Source organism: Agrilus planipennis, unplaced genomic scaffold, assembly GCF_000699045.2.
Source record: "Agrilus planipennis isolate EAB-ADULT unplaced genomic scaffold, Apla_2.0 scaffold42, whole genome shotgun sequence".
NCBI classification, from domain to species: Eukaryota; Metazoa; Arthropoda; class Insecta; order Coleoptera; family Buprestidae; genus Agrilus; species Agrilus planipennis.
The window spans coordinates 1,739,978-1,746,350 of record NW_020438888.1 but is presented as its reverse complement, the minus strand read 5'-3'; positions in this window follow the sequence as shown (position 1 = coordinate 1,746,350).

Here is a 6,373-nt window from a genome sequence, read left to right as displayed (position 1 = left end):
AATAATGTTCGTGTGCAAAATGTGTACTATGTTAGTAAATGCATATTATTATAGAATAGTAAAATAATATCTTTTATTTCTCTCCATTTAACGACCACTCTTTATAACGCCAAAAAATGTTCAATCCCTTAAGTGTCGTTATATAGAGTTTACACTGCATTTGCTTAGAATCGATCAGCTATCAATTTTGTGATATGAAAATTTCTCTCCATTTAACGACCACTCTTTATAACGACGAAAAATGTTCAGTCCCTTAAGTGTCGTTATATAGAGTTTACACTGCATTTCAAATTAATTACACCTCTGCTTACAACATACTATTTCTGTACTAATGATAATTAGGATTTGTAAATCGAATTTAATAGGAAACCAATAGCAGAGAAATATTCCTGTAAAAGGAAAAAGAAACCACCCTATCTAAAAAGTAGTAGTTGCTTTGAGGTTTGTTTTTTGTAATTGAAGTTGAATTTTACGTTTCCAATTCAAACAAAATGTATAAAAATTTCGGACCATGGTCGGACACATACTCTACATAAAGGGCTGATATTAATCAGGAGCAGGCAGGTGTCCCGCGAGTGGTTGGTTCCAGGTGCCCGGTTCTCCTTTCTCATTGGTCATTGCAGTGGCCACTACGTACGTGGACCTCGTTAAAATAATAATTGTACCGAAATTTTATCGTTTCAATTCACAAAAACAACAAAGTAACATGAAAGGAAAAATATTACGTACTTGAAATCACTCACAAATCCACCGTTAGAAATGGGAAATATTACCTGCCAAGGATTTTTAAATAGCTAGGGTAAAATCACGCAGTCAATGCCCTTTTCGGGTTAGTTCATCTTTTAGAAATGGTAAGGATTTTAAAGAACTTTTGTTGTAATCTATGCGTTAACCGTTGGGAAAAGTAGGCCCATTTATCTGGACTATTTTTCTTAAAATTCTGCATGCTTTTGGTTCCTGTTGGTCTAAACTAATAAGAAAGCTCTACAACCAGTAGCTTGATTGGAATCGCTCAAGATTCTTAAAAATCAGAAGATACATAAAAGAAAAATTAATAATATAAAGGCCTGGGTTATTTTTTTTATTAAAATTTAGTTTCATTTCAGACCATCTACTACAATAACCCTTTATTAACGAAATAAATATAATCATCATAAGGCCGTCAGTTCTAGGACTGGTTGGACACGCACCTTCACCCTTTCCTATCCTGAGCTAATCTTCGCATATCCCTAAAACTAGAACTACCCACATCCTCAACTATTTGCGAACTACCTCGACCCCTTCTAGCTTCCGTTTCTGCCTCTAATACGTCTCTGACTAGACTCTAGACTCATGCCTGAGAAGGTGTCCTACTAACCTATCTCATCTATTTCTTATTGACTTCCATAGAGTCCTCTGTGCTCCTATTCTTTCTAATACCTCTTCATTTCTAACCATCTCTATCCACGGTATCCTCATCATCTGCCTGTAACACCACATTTTGAACGCTTCTAACCTCTTCTTTTCCGCCGCGCTCACTGTCCATGTTTTGCACCCGTACAGCGCCGCGCTCTAAACATACACCTTTAACAACCTTCTTCGAATTTGTAAATTAACCGTTTGCGAGCTTAGAAGTGACTTCTTTTTATTGAAGGCGACACGACCCTGCGCTATCCTCTGCTTTATAACCCTACTACTCCTTCCGTTCTGACTTATCTGACTTCTTAGATACCTAAAATCGGACACTTCTTCTAACTTTTAGTCTCCTATCTTTATATTCGCTTTTTCCCTACTTTTTCTTCCCTTGCATACTAGAATTTTTGTTTTACTTTTATTTATTTTAATTCAGTACTGTTTCGTCAGTACCGCATCCATTTTATTTAAAATTATCTGTAACTTCTCTTTGCTAGATGCTAATACTGCTATAGAAGTAAAAGAATAAAACAATAATAAACTTTAATTTCTTCTGGAACGAAACCTATGTATATATATACAGCTTATACGCTGACTCCAAGATGAAAGTTCATAGTTAGGGATATGTCACAGACTGCGCTCATATCAATAATTTATGTTCGATAATAATGAGCGAAAACTAATTGCATCATTCTGCGTTCCTTTTATTCTCTTGCCGGGGACCGTTAATCAGAGGCTGTTAATAATAAATGCAAGAAGACACTAATGCAGTTAATATATTAACAAAACTACAACGTGCTCAGATCGCTTAATGTTNAGACCTATCATATAACTTCACCGAATATAAACATATCAGAAGTGTATACAAACATTTAAATGACTTCTAATATATTGGAGTTTTATTGTTGGCTATTCGTTATATCACGAGCCATGTATCAAGAAGAATTAAGTTGTAGGTACCGACAAGCATTGTCGGAAACGGCTTGGATAATAAATTTAAGACCAAAGGGGACCAGTCTCAAACAGCACCTACAAGACTGTAGATACGTCGTAACTTACGAACACTGTATTTAGATAATCCAGCTAATTTTCATTTCATTCGTTATTATTCAACATGTAAAACGATTTATATTGACCCACCAACACCTTACTTTACATAACTACATGGATTCTAAGGAAGCTTTATTCTTATACAAAGATATACACCAGTAAAAGTGAATTGACAAACTATAAGCCAGGACAAAAGATATAGAAATGCATACAACTAAAAAAAGATGAATTTCAAAAAAAAAAACAAATAATAACTGGTTAAAAGCCAGTGGGACTTTGAATGAAGGGTTTTATTTATCGTAACTCCAATAAATAAATGAAATATTTTTTGATAACAGTATCCACAAAGTTTTCTGCTTGTAGAAAATTAAATAAAAGTTAATAAACCCTTTTGTAATAAACTTCCTAACAGGATATGCCCGTTATTAGTCGAGAAGTAATTGAAAGAATTGTGATTCTTTAATAAAGCTTCCTTTTTAACTTTAAATATAATTATTTTTTATTCTTGACCAAGAATTGACATATGTATATAGGTACGAGTTCTAAGTTGATATCTAATTAGTTTAGAAGTTAGAAACCGGAACAGGACGGACATCTTTGCCACAACAATTGGGTTCTGCACCCAAAGGGTTCTCATCCGTTACAATTCTATTGTTAGTATTTGCTTTAGAACTACAAATATTATTTTAGTATAGAATTTCTAAATTCTAATTGCAATTTAGGTCTCTAAGTCCGATAGGACACTCAAGGGACTAAATAGAAATTTTTGTTCGGGCTGTGACTTAGACTTGTCTTTCAAATCCAACTGAGGGCTTGAACTTTTTTTAACGGTATCATTGGATATTGCACTGTTATGTCTAAGCCCTGACGTGCTGGGGTTAAATTGACCTAAGATTTAGATTGAGAAACCCTAAAAATATACATCAGTACCCTAGACAAAAATTTTCAGTTTCTCTCCAGTCTCCCAGAGTCTTTCAGAGAGAGAGCGTCTCTCACAGTCTTTTACAGTCTCTCAATTATTGCCTAGGATTTCATAACTGGTATGTGTCTTCTTTCTGAAATTATTTTATCTTTAATTTTAATTATCGGAGCTGATATGAACGGGAGGGAACTCGGCTAGTACCCGGGAGGGAATTCGACTATCTATATTTTAACCAAAGCTACCTGCGGGAGGGAATTCAGCATCACCGAAGATTGGATATAGCAAAAATTATTGTTTAGTAAATACGGCATAATAAATAAAAATGGTGTAGGCTTTAATTCTTACCTGTTTCCTCTGTTAGATGATAGATTTACAATTCCCTCACACTTCCAAATACCACATACGCCTAAGATTGAGTCTGAAAGAGAAAAATTGTTTATACAAACAACTGGCTAAATCCAAGTTATAAGAATTATAAACTAATAAAAATTTGCAAATTTATCGTTTTTCTTTTTCTTATAAACTGAACTTTTCGTAATATCAGGTTGAGTATCTCGAAGCATAAAATGACAGAGTATGTTCAAGGATTGTTCCTGTAGAATGTGCACGGATTTCTATACATGAAAATTAAAACTGGAATTGTAACTCCTTTTTCAATGAAAAATGTTGTTCAAAGTGATCTAAACCATCGAAAACACAATTTAGGGAATCGCAATTCGTGCAACAAATATTAAGTGAAATATTTATCTGTATAAGAGAATATATTGTAGTAATCTTTGTGCGAGTATTAATATTATTATTCTGTAGTACTATCATCAACTGCATTTGTAATAAAAAAATCGCACATCACCAGAACATTGTTTTGCCAAATAGTTACAAAGAGACCTTCAAGCGAGACGATGTTTAGTTGTATGACTGTGGACCTTATGATGATAAAATGCTACTTTTTAGTAAGTACTACAAAACATACGCCCTTTTAGTGCGGTTGTTTACAGTGTCCATGGAAGAAAACGTAAAAGAACTTTAACCAAGATCTTCTCCGGTAGGCACTCATCGATTTTGAATTTGAAGTGGTGCTTCGATTACAGAAGAAGAATTCTGCAAACATTACGTTGTGACGGTTTTGTTTTCCCATTTCGCCCATTGGATAAAGTGTATAAAATGATACAAGATTAATTGCTACTGGTTTATAGGTATTTTCTTCTTGAACTTTAATGATACGCATTCATTTCCTAAGTTTAACGTATTACGCTGGTAAAAATAAGTAATTTTATATAAAAGCTTGAAGCTCACGTATCGGGCGCTTATAAGTGAATTAAAAAATTTTTTATATTCGTTCTGTTATACGCGTTGTACCGTTACTATCCCCGAGTAATTTTTCTCAGTCGGTCAGTTTTGTCGGTGTACATTTCTAGAATTTTTTTATTTCCTGCTGCTCGCCTGTTCATGACCGCGAGACAACCGAGAGAACAGCTCATATTTGAAGTATGATTTAGATATAAATGGGTTGTGTCGTCGGACATTTGTCATACTGGTCTATCCGACTGTCTTGACAAATTGTGAAAGGAATAGTTTATTTTGACCAAAAAACATTTTTTAAATTGTCCACAAAATACGTATATGTCTACTTTGTAAAATAAATATTTTGAAATCTAGCCCTGGACTCTTTATTCTACCACCTACATACGTATAAAAAGAAAATACACCCGAATTTGGATACAACTTTCAATATGTTTATTATACAATAGAATCCGCTTATAATAACATCGAAGGGAAATCACAAACACGTCGTACGAAGCGGGCATTATACAAAGTATAGTCTTAGAAAATAAACATTCTATTTNTTGCACTTCAAGCCTTAAATGGAACGCCTCAGAGCGAGGTAACGCCGCATGAGTCATGTTTTTTCGTGCGCGCAGCCGGCTCCATCGAATTATAAGACGTTGTCACGTCAAAAAAAAATTAAAATACTTTTTGCATATCAGTTTATTCTGAAGGTTTTATTGTACGTATTTAGTATTCTTTCACGGAGAAAATGAAAAAGGAAAATTTACCTAAATATTAAGGCAATATTTACAATTTATCCTACTAGTCCGTTGCTCCATAAGCGAAAATAATAAAAATTACAAATTGAACCCGAATTTGTAAAAATAAAAAACATGAACTAATTTAAAAAAAAAATCGTCAAAATTGCGATTATTACAAGTTACCTAATAAATTCTACAATTTCTACGCCAAATTTAGTATTTTACAATCAAAAATTATAATTTTTTCGTTGTCATAATTTAGTTTTCTCCGTGTTGGCGTGATGTAGAGAGGTTAATGAGAGAGAAAGGGGGGGATTGATAGAACATTACCCCCTTGTTATCATCTTAGGAGACTTATGAAGCTGCTCACTACTCACTTTAAGTGCACTTAAGGTAGGTGCTGGTGATGATGGTAGTGATGTGTAAGATTTGCGTGACGAAGACGGAAGGTGCCTAAAAAGTGAACTTTAAGTGCTGGCAAACTTATGAATGAGTATGTTCCTACCAAGATGATGTTGATAGTCTTATAAAGTGGTCGCTTTCCAAGCATTCTCATAAATTTTGCGATTTTATACGAAACAAAGTGCGTGCATAGCCAACGTCGTAAGAAAGCGATATATGCCGGAATTGCAATAGTATAAAACAAAGCAGGCGTCGAAAGACGAAAACAACGCCCATCTTCGAGTGTAGATGAAAGAGCGACAGTATCGGGACTAACAGCGAATTAAATTATCTTCACACCATCAAAGGGAGGCTAATTAACTTCTGAAATATGTTATTTTAAGGCAGGAAGCATTTAAATAAAGCACCTATTCATTATGGGCTATTTCGGAGGTTATGTCTTCCGAGCGTGGCGACGCCCTTTGAAGAGCGGCCGCAAGCGGAACTAAAGGAAAACACATGCCGATCAACAAGACATGCATTGTTTAAACAATTTGCGCGTATTTTTAACGCTGCGCGGGCCGTCTACGTCGGCCACATG